Below are 18,159 nucleotides of genomic sequence, written 5' to 3'. Positions count from 1 at the left end.
AATACCGTAATACTCCTTGTATGTGGAATCTAAAAAAAGATGCAAATAAACTTATTTATAAAACATAAATAGACAAAAAAACAAAAAACAAAGAAACCATAAATAGACTAACAGACATTGAAAACAAATTTATGTTTACCAAAGTGGAAACAAGGGGAGAGATAAATAAGGAGTTTGTGATGAAAATATATGTAATAATATATGTAAAATAGATAAAAAATTAAAACCTACTGTATAGCATACAGTGCTATACACAATTTCTTGTAATAATCTACAAGGGAAATGAATCTGAAAAGAAATATACATGTATGAAAATCTGTATACACACACACACACACACACAGACAAATGGCCACCCACTCCAGTACTATTGCCTGGAGAATTCCATGGACAGAGAAGCCTGGTGGGCTTCAGTCTCCTGAGTGACTAACACTACTGCTATGAATAACTGAATCATTTTTGTACACGTGAAACTGGCACATTATAAATCAACTATCCTTTAATTAAAAAAATAAATACTTGGTCCCAATCACAGGGTTATCTGTGATCACAAGTCTCCTAATTAGTTTATCCATTGTAATTCTCTAGAAAAAGACATAGCAACATATTGCTTGTAAAGAAGATGAAAGACAAGTGATAATATGTTATATGTGCTTCCTGTAGGTATCACTTATCAATGATCCTTAGCACTGATTACACTATAATTTCAGATGACATTTTAAAATACATAAACATATTCTTGAAAGGTATATAACAACCACCTCTTAGAATTTCAGGTGAATAATGGATGCTAAGAATCATTCAATCTTTCACCTGATTTTACAGCTTAGGAAAATTGGAGCACAGAGAAATTGAAGAGACTTTCCCTTAGGTTATGCAGTATAAGTTGTTAGTAGAGCTAGTTCAAAAATTTAAATCTACTGATTCACTTTAGTTACATTATTCTATGGGCTGAAGAGTAAATTAAGACTTGTATTTATTTGTGTTTATTAAGCAGATATAAGTCTTAGAGAGCCATGACACTTTCAGTATAGGACTGTAAGTTTTAATAATTATTTGATGACTGATTTAATTAAATCAGTACTAACATTGCAACTAGTGTCACTGTGACCTGAATAAAATGTAACTAAACTTCAGTGAGTAATACATACCCACTCATTCATTAAATCATTATAAAATATGTTTCTACTAAGTACTAGGCAGTGTTCAAGGCATTCACAGCATAGGGGCCAACAGAAATAAGTCAGTTTTCATGAGATTAATTTTTTTAGGAAGAAATGACACAAAATAAATACGTTAGTTGATGATAAGCACTTTGGAAGAAAAAAAAGCACTTTGTAAGCAAGCATGCCTAAGGCACGATGGAGTTTCATTTGAATAGGGTGTAAAGAAAAGCCTCAGTTTAGAAGCTAAAATTTGATTTGTTAGCAGGAGCCATGAGGAGAAACATTATTGGCAGCTGGAATACCAAGTGTGATGATCCTTAATAATAAGTATGCCTGATGTGCTCAAGAAACAATGAAAGATCTAGAGCAGTGGATATGCGAGTGAGTTATTTATAGAGAAGATAAGAGCAAGGAAGTAAGCAAGTCATGGATTGGTGAAGACTGTTAGGGGCCTGAGGCCATGGAGATGTATTGGACTTTTAGATTTAAAGCCCTCAAGTGGTCTGAGCAGAGAAATTATCTGATCTTACATTTTAATAAGATCACTCCAGTTGCTGTGTAGAAGACAGACTAGTGGAACAAAAGTAGTAGGAGGGAGAACAACAGGAAGTTAGTGCAAAGCAGACAAGAATTATACTCCAATTAAAATAAATTAATTAATTTAAATTTTTTAAAAAGTAGACGAGAGATGATGTGACCCTGAAGATTATTACACCATGACTAAATTCTCTGCGAAACACGTTTCCCACACTGTAATAGATCAGTCAGGAAACAGATGGATCATTTAAATGGCATAATTTGAGAAAATTTTAATACAGGAATATTTCCATGGGTGGATCAAGGTTTAAAGATGTTATCAACAAATAGTGTAATACAATGAGGCTAGTTATAACAGGGAAAAAATACTACCATCTAGGCCTAATGAGTGGATGCAATGGGAGAAACTATCACTGGAACCTAAATAGCAGAGTATGGACCTAACAGTGTGGACTTAACAGAAGCAGAAGATACTAAGAAGAGGTGGCAAGATTACACAGAAGAACTACACAAAAAAGATCTTGATGACCTGGAGAACCATGGTGGTGTGATCACTCACCTAGAGCCAGACATCCTGAAGTGCAAAGTCAAGTGGGCCTTAGGAAGCATCACTATGAACAAAGCTAGTGGAGATGATGGAATTCCAGCTGAGCTATTTCAAATCCTAAAGGATGATGCTGTTAAAGTGCTGCACTCAATATGCCAGCAAATTTGGAGAACTCAGCAGTGGCCCCAGGGCTGGAAAAAGTCAGCTTTCATTCCAATCCCAAAGAGGGGCAATGCCAAAGAATGTTCAAACTACCACAGAATTGCAGTCATTTAACATGCTAGCAAGGTAATGCTGAAAATCCTTCAAGCTACGCTCCAACAGTATATTAACCAAGAACTTCCAGATGTACAAGGTGGACTTAGAAAAGGCAGAAGAACTAGAGATTAAATTGTCAACATACACTGGATCATAGAAAAAGCAAGAGAATTCCAGAAAAAAAAATCTACTTCTGCTTCATTAGCTATGATAAAGCCTTTGACTGCATAGAATAAAACAAACTGGAAATTTCTTAAAGAGATAGGAATACCAGACCACCTTACCTGCCTCTTGAGAAACCAATATGCAGGCCAAGAAGCAACAGTTAGAACTGGATATGGAACAATGGACTGGTTCCAAATAGGGAAAGGAGTACGTCAAGGCTGTATATTGTCACCCCTCTTATTTTACTTATACACAGAGTACATCATAGGAAATGCAGGGCTAGATGAAGCACAAGCTGGAATCAAGATTGCTGGGAGAAATATCAATAATTTCAGATATGAAGATGACCCTACGCTTATGGCAGAAAGCAAGGATGAACTAAAGAGCCTCTTGATAAAAGTGAAGGAGGAGAGTGAAAAAGTTGGCTTAAAACTCAACATTTAGAAAAACAAGATCATTGAAAGCAGACCCATCACTTCATGGCAAGTAGATGGAGAAACAGTGGAATCGGTGACAGACTATTTATTCTTGGGCTCCAAAAGCACTGCAGATGGTGACTGCAACCATAAAATTAAAAGACACTTTCTCCTTGGAAGAAAATTATGACAAACATAGACATCATATTTAAAAGCAGAGACATTACTTTGTAACAAAGATTCATATATTCAAAGCTATGTATTTTTACATTCATCATGTATGGATGTGAGAGCTGGACCATAAAGAAGGCTGAGCACTGAAGAATTGATGCTTTCAAACTGTGGTGTTGGAGAAGACTCTTTAGGACCCCTTGGATTGCAAGGAGATCAAACCAATCAATCCTAAAAGAAATAAACCCTGAATATTCATTGGAGCGACTGATGTTAAAGCTGAAGCTCCAATACTTTGGCCACCTGATGCAAAGAACTGACTCACTGGAAAAGACCCTGATGCCAGGGAAAAAAGAGAGCCGGAGGAGAAAGGAATGACAGAGGATGAGATGATTGGATAGCATCACCAACTCAATGGACATGAGTTTGGACAAACTCCAGAAGATGGGGAAGGACAGGAAAGTCTGGCGTGCTGCAGTCTACGGGATCTCAAAGAGGTAGATAGAACTGAGCAACTGAATATCAACAAATAGCAGAAACATCACTTTGCAGACAAAGTTTCATGTAGTCAAAGCTATGGTTTTTCCAGTAGTCATGTATGAATGTGAGAGACCATAAAGAAGGCTGAGCACTGAAGAATTGATGCTTTTGAACTGTGGTGCTGGAGAAGACTCTTGAGGGTCCCTTGGACAGCAAGGCGATCAAACCTAAATATTCATTGGGAGAACTGATGCTGAAGCTCCAATACTTTAACCACCCAAAGGGAAGAGCCAACTCTTTGGAAAAGACCCTGATGCTGAGAAAGACTGAGAGCAAGAGGAGAAGGGGGTGACAGAGGATGAGATGGTTGGATGGCATCACTGACTCAGTGGTAATGAGTTTGAGCAAACTCAGGGAGATGGTTGAGGACAGGGAAGCCTGGCGTGCTGCAGTCCATCCGGTAGCAAAGAGTCAGACATGACTTAGTGACTGAACAACAGCTACCAAGAGGAGAGCTATACAGAGAAGGCTTCTAAGCGGGAGTAATAGCCAAAAGGGACACTGGTCACATGCTGGCAGAGAAGTATCCAGGGGAATTATTAACCCTATGTCACTCTACTGTCTCCCTCGACCAAACCCAAGGAAAAACCAGATGGCAAGAAATGCTTTGATGAGGCTCCCACAGGTGAGACCTTTAAGAATAGAATAATGAGGAGAGTAAGCACTTAAGCAACTACAGAAGTTGTCTTAACTCACTCCAAGAATGTTCACACACTGACTATTAAGAACTTACTATAGCTTAGAGAAAACACATGCAGAAATTTGAAATATATATATTTCTGGTAATAATTCATGCATACAACCAATTTATTAACATTGTTAATGTGTTCTTATTTGGGGGCAATGATGTATAAAGTTTAAATATTATCAATTTTTAATGAAATTATTCCATTCAGTTAATCAGTGAAAAATAATGTACATTTGCTCATCTCTATATGATCAAATCTGACATTGAGAAATTATTAAGAGGTACTGAACATGTGTCAAATATTTAAGAGATTTTCCAGACTATACAAACATACTGAATTCACTCAAAATTCTACTTATTCTCTTAACCAGTTTCTCTTTTTTTCTGTCTTGACCCTCGTAGTACATGCAGTTTAAACAGGTATTTCAGATGTTGAAAACCATCTCATTTTCCAAAATTAGGTAATTTTGCGAGGTATTTCCTTCTTTCGGATTAGTTCAGAATAAAATTAGTACCTCTTGGACCAGTAGAGTTCTTAAACATAGAAAGTAACAGTTCACAAAAAATAAATATTATGTTTTATAATGTTTTTTAATTTTCAAAGCATTTTTGTATTTAAGAACTAAATTGTTAGGGAAAACATAAATAATAAAAAATACACACTTGGCTGAGGAGGGTTTTATGAAAAATTTGGGGGTTTTATGAAAAATTAGTTGCTGTCAGTCATCCAAACAATCAAAAACAAGAGTTTAACTCAAGTTCAAATGAGTTTGTTTCTTCAGAAATCACTTCTTGTCTGTACAATTCAGGGAAGATTATCGTTTCATGGCAGAAGGACAATTTTCCCTGCTTGCTCGCTTGAATGTTCACATGCTCTTCTGCTGTGGTCTGTAGGTGTATTTCCAGTTATTAAGCAATTAAACTGATCCAGGTGAATATGAATGGAGAATGCATTTCACTGATAACTCACTGGAAGCTGTTAGCTTTCATCCACTTCCTGTATTTAACCAACAAGTAATCTTCAACCCACATCACACGAAATATCCGATACTTATTTTTGCTTCTATAACAAAACATATCCAAGGTTCTTTTATGATGTGCGGTCATTACTTTCTTGGATAGTCCACAGAATTCTATTTGCTTGAATTGTAGTATTACAAGAATTATAATTGCTTATTTTGCTCTGGGAAAATACATTATCACTTCTAAGAGTAGAGTCAGCAAATGGATGTGTAGTTTGGGCTGGTGAAGTGGAAAGAATATGTGCCTCAAAATCAGAGTTTTATTTCATTTTACAAAAGCATATATTGCTCACCATGAGATTCTAACTACTTTATAAACACTAACTCAAAAAAAAAAAAAAACCTGCAAAGAAGTTTATCATCCATGGATCATCTTTCTCAATCACATTTTATGAATAAAGATACTGAGGCTCAGGTGGTTAAATAACTGACCAAAAGTCATATAGCTTAAAAGTGGGATATTGAATCAGTCAGTCTCCAGTCCCAACATGGGGGAAACATATCTTACTTCAGAACATTGTAAGGACCCGATGAGATGTTTAAGTGCCATCAGCAAAATCTGCCTGACACATGGCCAGGACTTAGTAAATATCAGCTACTGTTTGCTATTTTTATTTAAAAAATAGGTGCCAATTGTAAAGCAAGTTTGGATAAAAAGAGAGTGAGCCAGGCTTTCAAGCAGAGAAAGATTTTTTATAGGAAGAAAGAAAGTGACTGGCTTTAGAGAAAAAACAGTGTTCCCCTTTACAGCCAACATTTCTTATGCCCTATCAATGGGAAATTGTGCCCCAAAGGGAGGGGGCCTTAATTTATCTTTAGCATGCAGCTGGGGTCTTGTGATCATGTAGTCAGAGGGGTCTTATGGTTGGGTGGGCATGTAGTCTTGAGAAATTCACACCAGTAGGGAAAAACAGGTATCACCTTAAGGAAAAAACAGGCTGCCACCAGGGCAATGTGGCCATTGTGACTTTATCAGTCACCACAATGGGCCATTTTTAAACTATGAGTCCCTTATGGACCCTAACACCAATATTGTCAGCTTTATTTTCCTTCCAGTTCCTTTACATTTAGAAAAGATTGCACTGTAATTTCCTCAAAATTCATGAAAAGGCTTAAGAATATAGTTGACCCAGCACCAAGAACTGGAAGTCATTCATCTCCCTTTACCCATTGCCCAAGTCTAGAAGTGCTTTCATTTTCTTCCTCTGTTTGAGTGGCTGCTTTTCCTCTTCCTTGGGACTGGCAAAAAAAAAAAAAAAAGTAGTAGTCTTCTGTGCTCAGAGTAAAAGGCAATGAGAAATTCACAAACAGCAACAAAATTACAACTATGACTCCTTCATATGCAAAACTTACAAAAGCCTCAGGTTGTTATCAAGAAGTTTGGAATTCTTGGTGGCTCAGATGGTAAAGAAGCTGACTGAAATGCAGGAGACCTGGGTTCGACCCCTGGGTCAGTAAGATCCCCTGGAGGAGGGCATGGCAGCCCACTCCAGTATTCTTGCCTGAAGAATCCCCATGGACAGAGGAGCCTGACGTGTGAAGGCCACACTCCATGGTGTCGCAAAGAATCGGACACAACTGAGCGACTAAGCAGACAAGCACACACGTCTTAATGTGATGCTGGAGAAGACTCCTGAGAGTCCCTTGGACAGCAAGATCAAACCAGTCAATCCTAAAGGAAATCAACGCTAAATATTCATTGGAAGGACTGATGCTGAAGCTCCAATACTTTGACCACAGGATGGGAAGAGCCAACTCATTGCAAAAAACCCTGATGCTAGGAAAGATTGAAGGCAAAAGGATAAGGGGCAGCAGAGGATGAGACGGTTAGATAGCATTTCCTACTCAGGGGACGTGAATTCAAGCAGACTGGGAGATAGGGAAGGACAGGAGAGCCTGGCGTGCTGCTGTCCATGGGGTCACGAAAGTCAGATATGACTTGATTATGGACTAAACAGCAACAACAAATTCTTAATTCAGTGCAAGAGGAAGGGGCATTACAGGTGATTTAAGCCATCACAGCATCACCACTGTTCTGATGCAAATGAAGACATTCAGTGTAATGACAGAAAAGTAAAAGACTATGAATATAAAGGATGTGCTTCTTGCCAAAATGGACCATTCAACCTCTGTGACAAGCAGATTAATCTAAAATCTCATTTTTTCTTATTTACGAAATAGAAGCCCTGATGCATTTTCTGCTCACCTTTCAGTCTATGAGCAGTATTATCTACTCTCCCTATGTTCTGCTTCCTTCCCCAGACAATGAAATGTGCTCAGTATTCTTTAAAACAAATGATTTAACAAATAAAAAACTATTGTTTTACTCCACTTTCTTCTCCAAGATTTCTTGATTTCTCTCCTATTCATTAATTTTTTTTGAAAGGACTACAGCTGCCGCCTCTGTTTCCTCATCCATCCTTTACTTTCCTACTTATAGGCTCCTCCACTCTTTCTCTCTGAGTCTTCTCCTCTTCATAAAATCTGTTTCTACCATGGTCACTAATGACTTCCAAATTTCAAGTTCGGTGGAGATTTTCAGTCGTTAGTTGAGTCAAAGTCTCCACTGAACTTGAAATTTGACAAGACACAGCAAAGTCTATTCATTCGGGTAAAACAACCCCAGAAAATGAGGAAACAGAGAGCAGTTAGGCCTCCACAGTATCCACAATGCCTTGAGACCAAAGAGAGGGTGTTCAGTCCCTCACGCTGGAAAACCCCTTGTTCAGATGACTCTTTCTTTTCATACTCTTGATTCAAAATTCAGAGATCTGTCCTTTGCTCCTCTTTTCTCACACTACATACTCTGCAGAAATGATAATATCCACTACTCTGACTTCAGTTTCCTTGTATGTAGATTCTTTGAAATATCCTGGGCTCCAGCGCAGTTACGTCTTGCTCTAATGCCCAGGTGCCATCAGCTGCTGACGTCTAGAGCAAAGAAGCCTATCACTCGCTTCCTGATCTGTCACGCTAATCGTGCTCTTACTTAGTCCAACTCTGGAGACTTCTGTTTTGCCATGTTATACATTCAGCGGTCTTTAGGAACTCACCTGGGCACCCTCTCTTCAGTTTCATAGCATTGTGGATACTGCAGAGGCATAACTACTCTCTTTCTCCTCATTTTCTGGGATTGTTTTACCCAATTCAATAGACTTTGTTGTGGGGTGCTAAGCCAGGTCACATCCCAAGTATCTCCTACCTCCTTCTCTAGGCTTAAAGGAAAGCTAGGAAGTTCTGGAAAAAATTGGGAATATGGCTTGGCCCTTTTTCAGCTGGTCATGTCACTGCTGTACATATCACCTGGGTGGCCACATGTTGCACTGGCTTTCCCTCTAAGGGAACTTGACATTTTTCTAATATGTAGCTGGGAAAGTGAGAAACAAACCCCCTTGTTCAGAACTCCTGAAAAAGTATCTGGTTGTTTCTATTGCTGGAAACACAATGTTGTCAACTGAAAAAGAGAAGCGAGGAGGAGTAAGAATATTGTTTTATCCCTCACTTTCTGTCTTCACACAGTCAGCTCCCCTCTGGCAATGGGAATAGCTACTTTCATTTTTACATTCCTTAACTTAGAATTTGTTCTTCCCTTTGCTGTGGCTAAGATATAGATATAGCTGATACAGATATAGGTTTGGGAATAATGCAAGGTCCATAGATCCTTTAGTGCCGGTTGACAGATAAAAGAAGGTTAAATGAGAGGGAGAACTAAGCATGTTTCTAACTCTGGGGAATTGTTCCAATGGGTAATACAGGTCTGTATATTGACCAGCGTCAGTGGACTCTGTCCACTTGACCCACCAGACACTAGGGGAGAATCCAAAAGGAAACATTGATAATGTTCTCTATGACACAAAAGGATAATCCAGTAGAGGTTTTTATGCATAAATCCACTACATCTCCAAAGACAATTTTAATGACTTCTATCTATTGCAGCAGTTTGAGATATGAAATGATATGGTTTCTGACTATTGCTTTTCTGTGGGATTCTGGAATCTGTGTTAAAGATCACTGAAAGTTTAAAAATAATATCTCTAAAATTAAAATTGAATAGCTATGGTCATGTTTATTTGCCAAAGGCATGGTTGATGATATAAAAATATGATCTATTTCAGCTGGCCAGGCAGCATCTTAATAAATGCACTGATTCATGCTGTGATTTCAGTCACTTGAGATGAGTTTTTTGTATTAAACCCTTTCCTCCTGATTTCAACTTATTTTTGTCTTATATTTACTACCTCCAACAAATTTATGTAGACAACCTGTGTAAATGGTGGAAGAAGGATAAAGAAATCTCTTTTGCTTTGTAAATTTGCATTTTGATTTGTGTGATGTCAAAATGGTTCAGAGGTAGTTAAAAAAGGGAAAGCATTTACCCAGAGGTTAGAACCTGACCGAAAATGAGAAACAGTTGAGGATATCCAGATAAATGGTTTCCTTATAAATATCCATTGGAATTATTCAGGGTGAAAGAAGACAAAGATTTAGAAGTCTGATATACCAAAGGGCTCTAGAAATTGCTTAAAACAGGTCTTTTCATGCTAAAAGTCAGAAATAGGGAGTGTTAAGAAGGCAGTTATCTACCTGTAATCTAAATATCAAGTGACTACACATGGTACCTACTAGATTCATAAACTATGAAAGTGAATTATTGCTTCTGCAAGGAGTGAAAATAGCATATTCATCCATTCATTCAAAAATTATTTATTAATAATCTAATATGTGACAGAGACTGTGGGGTTTCAGTAACAAACTATAAATTGGTGTGACATAAAATAAGGAATGAAATACATGGATAAACAAGATACCCAAAGATCATGGTAGGTTTTATAAAAGAAATAAGCAGATGTTGTCATAGAAAAAACAGAAATTCAAAGTTGGGAATCTATTCTACATAGAATGGTCAGGAAATACTTCCCTCAGGGTGTGGCATTTTCAGAGCTCTAAAGAATAAGAAGAGCCATGGGAAAGTGGTCCAGATAGAGGTGAGAGTGGATATGTGGATACAAGGATCCACGGCTAGAAAAGCTCCATTTCTTCAAAGAAGACAAAGAGTAACGCAACTGAAGAAAAAAAAACTGGGGGAGCACAATGGATTAAAAACCCAGACAAGAGTTAAAGCATGCAGTATCTTATAGATCAGGATACAGAGTTTAAATTTTATTCTAGAACAACAGAAAGTCACTAAGAGGTTTTAAGTAGGGAAGTGACACGATCTGAATGATCTTTCAAAACTATTTGTTTTGTGACAAAATTAGAAGGATGAAATGGGAAAGTCCTCAGACTAATTAGAAGACTACTATCATAATACTGGCTAGAGATGATTGACACTTAGACTAAGGAGGAGCAGAGGAGGTAAAGAAAAGTGGATTGAATAGACTTGTATTTCGGGGGTTGTTCATTTTAGTTCAGTAACTCAGTCCTGTTTGACTCTTTTTGACCCCATAGACTTCAGCACACCAGGCTTCCCTGTCCTTCACTATCTCCCAAAGTTTGCTCAAACTCATGTCCATTGAGTCAGTGATATCATCCAACCATCTCATCCTGTTGCCCCTTTCTCCTCTTGCCCTCAATCTTTCCCAGCATTAGGTTCTTTTCCAGTGAGTCAACTCTTCCCATCAGGTGGACAAAGTATTGGAGCTTCAGCTTCAGTGTCAGTCCTTCCAATGAATATTCAGGACTGATTTCCTTTAAGACTGACTGGCTTGATCTTGTTGTCCAAAGGACTCTCATGAGTTCTCCAGCAAATTCAGAGGTAAAACTAACAAACAGATCATTGAAGAAACACAGATTAGAGAAAATGTTGAAATAAGGATGATTCTTGCTTGAGCAGGTGATAGTTCCATTATATAAACAGGAAACAGCTTGCAGATAGAGAGGGTAAACAGATGATCTGGATTTTTGGTTGGTTTCTTCAATAGAGCCTTTATTTCATCTTTAAAATATCACAAGGAGATTTTAGTAGTTGCCAAGCATCTTATTGTTTCCATAGGTAGACAACTCTTAGATATTATTCATCAGCCAGCTGAACTTTTCCTTTTTCAGAAACATAGATACCATACCCAAATTTTCTGATATTCTCAGTTATAAATGTTCTGGCTTGCTGAATCAAAATAGCTAGGTTTGATACATGTTCAATGCCATTTTCTTCAAGAATTACCTCATCATTCTGAACTTGAGATGGTGAACAAGGAATGCCTAGTCTCATTCAAACACTACAGATGTAACTTTCAAATAAGAAATTTCTAATTTCAACAGGAGACTCATTCTAAATAATTAGGTTGACTGGCAAGTGGCACAAATCTCATCTTGTAAGAGGAGCCTAGTGCAACAGTCTTGATCATGTTCTATGCTTGACAAGATAGTGCAAGCAGTAACCACTTCCTTTCTATTTCCCTACCATTTGTCAGGGTAGAGTCTCTTCATTTCAAGGAAACTGAATTCTACACTGATGTGACTGAAGTTTCTCCACAGTGGGGTCCTTGAAAATAACTGTACTTCCTTTCAGAGTGATGTCAAGATTTTCTGAAATATTAACAATCTGATCAAAATCATCTTCCTTCTTACAGTAGAGGTAGCAAAAAGTGTAAATAATCTCTTTTGAATGAATTATGTTTGAATTACCCTAAGGGAGATATCAGGAAGATAGCTGAATATATGTAATTGAAGCTTAAAGAAGAGATCTAGATAAAAGATATAAATTTGGAAGTCATCAGCATGGAGGGTAAATATTACTTATGGTCATAGTGAGGCAGGAGGTAGATGTAGATGTACCCCCCTCCTCCCAGGGTAAAACAATTGGAGATTCATTCCCTATTGACCAAAACTCCAAGAGGAGAATGTGAAGTGAGTGAAGTCGCTCAGTTGTGTCCGACTCTTTGCGACCCCATGAACTGCAGCCTCCCAGGCTCCTCCATCCATGGGATTTTCCAGGCAAGAGTACTGGAGTAGGTTGACATTTCCTTCTCCAGAAGAGGAGAATAGCAGGACAATTAAGGGAGGAGGCTGGGCCCTGCGCAGACCACATATTTCACATTCTTGAAGTCAGGAGACCTCCCTGGCCACACATGCACAGAAAGCCCCCTTGAAGATCAAAGGGGAGTGATGTTAACTAATGTCAGGCTACCCACAGGCCTCTTTGGTAGAATCCATCTTGGCTAAGAGATGCGTGTACACACATGGAAAGATCCTGAGATACCAAAGATGGACAGTGAACCAGACAAATCAAAATGATTGGCCAAAGGAAAACCAAAAGAAATGCTTCTTAAAAGTAATTCAAACTGCCATGTGGGTGTGACTCAGGCACTCTTCCTCTGAGTCAAACTGTGTGTCCAACCACATGTTCTGTATTCTTCATCCTCTAAATAAATAATTGAGTTGCTTCACTACTTTCCACCTTTGTGGAAATTCCTTTGTGCAAAGTCGAAAAGCCAGGGCCCTTGTCACTGAACTGGTCTAGTGGCTAGGATCTAGTGCTTTCACTGAGACAACCCAGCCCCAGGCTCTGGCTGGGAACCCATGCCCCACTCCAAGCGATTGCAGGTTGAAGCCACTCGAGATCAGTAGGACTAGGTAAGATCATCTAAATGCCAGCTGTCAGACACCAGGGGTAAATCACACATGTGTAGAAATCCTAAAAGCCTTTTGAGGATAAAATCTGAAATGAAAAACCATGTTTGCCAAAGAAATCATCACAGAGGAGGACCCACACTTAATTTGGGTTTTGTTTCTTGATTCTCCTGTGTCTGAAATTTATTCTATTTCGTTGTACAAGGCTTCTGGCATTGTTCAAAGAAATTCCTGTGATTCTATCATTTTAAATACTATTTTCAAAGAATGGATTAGCATGTTAAATATGTTGGCGATTTACATGAGAGACTTCCTTGAAATAATTAATTCTACAAATGACAAAGAACTGGCTAATGAAAGTGTTGACAAAGGTCTAAGTCTTAGGTGTTGAATGACAGAATCAGCTTTTACAAAAATGCAGTTCAGAGTGATGATTTGGAATGTTAGAAATAAATGATATTAGTTTGTAATAAAAGTTACATGTTTCACAGACTCACAGGATGGGAGAGCAAACTTCTCTTTGCCCAGTGGGGTATAGTAAGGATGAGGGGAAGGGATAGTTAGGGAGTTTGGGATAGACATGTACACACTGCTATATTTAAAATGGAACACCAAAAATGACCTACTGTATAGTACATAGAACTCTACTCAATGTTATGTGGACAGGGGAGGGGAGTTCGGGGAGAATGGATACATGTATATGCATGGCTCAGTCCCTTTGTTGTTTATCTGATACATTGCTAGTCAGCCATAATCAAATACAGAATAAAAAGTTTGATAAAAGAAATTTAAATATATCAGTTGAAACAATTATTAAAGTAAGAGATGCGAGCTACATCTCTATGTAATAGTTTATATTTTTTAATTTGGAGGTTCAAAAAATAAAGACTAAACTTCAATTAATGATGTGATATAGGTACTTAAAATGGAAATGTAAGCTGTGTGGTTATCAGTGAAAAGCAGATAGACCTGAAGTGTAAGTCTATGCCATCACTTTCCAGCAATGGGTCTTTGGAATCTTAATATCTATGCCACTTGTCAAATTGTCTTAATAACAGTCTAGAATATAAGGAGCTTCTCTTAAAAATTGTTTGAGGGGATTTTTCCATGCTACTAAGCATACTGGAAAATTATTATAATAGTTGCACAATAGTCCATTTACTGAAAGTTCTAAACTGTCATTTCTTATCATCTTGTTGGATATTTAGAATCTTTTTATTTTACATTATTATCAGAAATTTTTATTTGTTTTGAATCTTAGCCCTTGGTATTCTGCAGAAGCTCTACTATATACACCCCACACACCATCTCTCTACTTGACCTTCTCTTTGAGGGTGTTTAAATGCCCTCTACTCCTTCACTCTCATACCTCCAAGATCTCTTCTGCTTTCCCCCTCAGCAGTTGACCTTGCTTTAAAAAAAAAAAAAAAAAAGAAAAGAAAGGAAAAAAAAGAGAAAAAGCAAAGAGAAGAAAATGTTCCAAATTGCTACAATCAAGTCACCTATTTGTATCTGTGCCTATACATTCTGTTTTCCCTTCTGTTGCTTTGAATGAACAGCCTGTGTTTTTGTTGAAGGACATTTCTTCCACTTGTGCACCTGCTCAAGCACACTGCTCCAGGAATTTTTCTTTGTCTTGGACATTTTAATTTTCCCTCTTGACTAAATGATCCCAAAAGCACACAAACATTCTGCTATTTCTCCCATCTTGATAAAAATAAGAAAAAAAAAATCTCAATACCACATCCTTTGTCTACCTTATTTGCTCTCCTTTAGAGGCAAACTTCTATGTGTTCTTTATAAGTTGCCTTCAGTTCCTTTCTTTCCAGTCTCTTGACTCTTGCCCAATTAGCATTTCACCCCATATGCCACCAGAACTTTCCTCAAGGTTATCACTGCCTCAGTATTTTAAGCCAATAACAAATTCTCCATTCTCATCTTATCTATAAGGCCAGAAGTACTAATAAGGCTCAGGATAGTCTCCTAAATATACTCTTTTCTCAGCAACCAGGCTTTCATATGTTCTTTCTCTCCCAGTTTTTCTAGCTTCTCCTTCTCATTCAGTTTTGCTGGGTTTACAGTATCTCATGACCTCCAAACACTAGAAAGGCTCAAATCTCAGTTCTAACCTTAAAACCTCTTGAATTCATACCATAACTTCCCTATGATCTCACCCATGAATTTTTTATGCTGAAAACTTCCAAATATATATCACGAGCTCAGACCTCTCTGAACTCTAGACTTAGCCATACAACTTTCTAGTCCATATATCTGCTGAGATGTAAGTATCTCAAAGATTGAACTCATGATCTGTACCTCCAAATCGGCTCTTCCCACAATCTCAGTAAAAATCAATAAACTCAATCTCCCTAAAACCAATCAATAAATCAATACTCTGTCTTTCCCACTGCTCAGGCCTAAAAAAATAGTCATCTGTAATTTTTGTTTGTTTGTTTTCTCTTATACTTTTCCTCTGTCAGCACATTCTTACCTTTCACCTTCAAAATATGCCTGGTATCTGAACACTTTTCATCGTTTCCTTTACTCCTATCCTAATACAAGCTACCACTATCATTCACTTAGATTATCATAATAACCTTCTAGTTCAAGCATGTGTACTTTTTCCTGCAAGGATGAGATAGTGAGTGTTTTAGGTATTGCAGGCCATAAGGTCCTGTTGCAGGTACTTAACTCTGCCAAAATTTGAAAGCATTCCATCAACAGTATACAATTAATGAATGTGCTGTGTTTCTGTAAAATGTTATTTATTAAAACAGGAAGGTGGCCAAATGTGATCTATGAGCTGTAGCTTGCCAACACCAATTCTAGTTTGTCTCCTTGACTCATCTTTCTTTCCTAATGTCTGTTGTCAACAGACCGTGCTCCCCATTTCACTCACAGTAAAAGCCAAACTTTTTCGTATGGCATACAAAGTTTCTAAACAATATGTTTCCTCAGTTTTGCTCCTGTGTTCTAGCTACATTGATCTTTCTGATGGCCTTTGAACTTGCCACATGCATGAGGGGACCTATCCTTTCTCTTTCCTGTCTGAGAACCCATGAACTATAAAACTCACTCTCCACCCTCCTCAGGTCCCTGATCAAATCTCTTATTTCAATGGAGAAATCAACATCGCCCTCCTCCCAACATGCCCCATTCTCTTTCTCCGCTATATTCTTTTTCTACCCTCATCAGTTGGTATGCTAAAAAATTTTATTTTCATTTGTCCCTCCAATCAGAATATCTCCCATTAAAATACTGGTATATACATGAGGATATGTTTATTTTAATGGTTTTCTATTTTATCTCCAGAGTCTAGAACAGTTTCTGGTATATAGTTTAGAACTAAAAATTAAATAGTTATTGAATGAAACACTCCTTAAATGAACTCAGGGAGGGCAAGAGAAAGTTCTTGGCTTAGATGCAACAGAGAAATTACTGTATCACATGATAAAAGTTATTTAAAACTTCAAATGCAATACACCAAGGTTTATCTCTAAACTTTTTCACATAACATTTTGATGCCTTTTTTTCTCCTCTGTCTCTATGATGCTTAATTTTTTTGTGTCAACTTGATTGAACTAAGGGATGCACCGAGAGCTGGTAAAACCTTATTTCTAGATGTTTCAATGAGGGAATTTCTAGAAGAGATTAGCATTTGAACTCAACCGAATAAAGCAGATGTCCCTCCCCTACGTGGAAAGGCATCAGCCAATTCCATTGGAGGCACACACAGGGCAAAAATGTGGAGCAAGGGTGGGTCTGCTGTTGATCTGAGATACCCATCTTCTCTTGCCCTTCTGGTTCTCAGAATTTCTGACTCAGACCAGTACTTACACCCTTGGTCTCCCAGTTCTTAGGCTCTCAGACTTAGACTGAATTCTACTTTTGGCTTTCCTGGGTCTCCTGTTTGCAGACAGCACATTCTAAGACATTTTGGCCTCCTTAACTATGTGATCCAATTCCTATAGCAAATCTCCTTTTACCTCTAACTGCATCTCTATCTAATATATTTATTATTGGTACATTTCTCTGAAGAAACTTGACCCAATATAGTCTCTACAATGAAAATGACTTTATTTAACAAGCTTTTAAATTTACCCAATACAGCCACATGTACATGCTAATGTGCACACTATTCTCAGTGTACATACTAATCTCATATTTTCTCTTATCATGCTCACACATGAAACAGATAGCTCAAATATTTTCTTGGGAGCAAAGAACTTCAGTGACCATTTTCAAGCTTTCTGTGTACTATAGCAATTATACCTCTGAATTTAATCATTATTTTCATTCTTGGCAGCTCCCACTAGACCAGGATGCTATTTAGTTTATGTCTAACTGATTTATTTAGTAATTTAATAACTAATTTAACTTATGATACCCAAGATCTCCCAATTTCAGGTATGAGAAAAGCATAGAATGAATGAATGAATGAACAAATGGATGAATGAATAGTTAGTAGTGCTGGAATCACGGCTTGGGCTCTCTTATTTCCAGTATGGTATTCTCTCTGCTACAGCCTACTCCCATTATGGTGACTTCACTAATCCTTGTTAAGGGTAGACAGTCCTCTGGACCACAAGTTGAAAAAACAAAGACAAAAAAAAAACTACAAAAGCACTACACACAGAACTGCCCTTCTAATTAGACAAGAGATAATTTATGAAATGAGAATACAAGCCAACCATAGAACCGGTTTCACAAGGTTATTTTGAAAACAAAAAAATGCATCAGAAAATTAGTCAGTGACTGAAAAAATAACCTATACAAAATAGAGAAGGGCTGGTAGATAAATCCCTTCTATGACTCTATAATAGTAATTCTTTTTTTTTTTTTTTATTAGTTGGAGGTTAATTACTTCACAACATTTCAGTGGGTTTTGTCATACATTGATATGAATCAGCCATAGATTTACACGTATAATAGTAATTCTTAAATGGATTTAGTTTGAGTTCTTAAACCCCTAACATCAGTTTCACACAGGATGCTTGTTAAGAATTCAGGATTGGTGACCCCCAGTCTAGTCTTCAAATTTTTGGAGAGCTAATCCTGGAATCTGAATTTTTAATTATCA

General features: G+C 37.6%; 1 pseudogene; it reads right to left on the bottom strand.

Annotated features, from left to right (window-relative positions):
• Positions 1 to 11,520: 11,520 nt before the first annotated feature.
• The window catches only part of LOC122438930, a 36,964-nt pseudogene continuing 30,325 nt past the window's right edge, over positions 11,521 to 18,159 (bottom strand).

This window comes from Cervus canadensis, chromosome 3 (genome assembly GCF_019320065.1).
Source record: "Cervus canadensis isolate Bull #8, Minnesota chromosome 3, ASM1932006v1, whole genome shotgun sequence".
NCBI classification, from domain to species: domain Eukaryota; kingdom Metazoa; phylum Chordata; class Mammalia; order Artiodactyla; family Cervidae; genus Cervus; species Cervus canadensis.
This window is presented reverse-complemented; position numbering and strand designations above follow the sequence as displayed.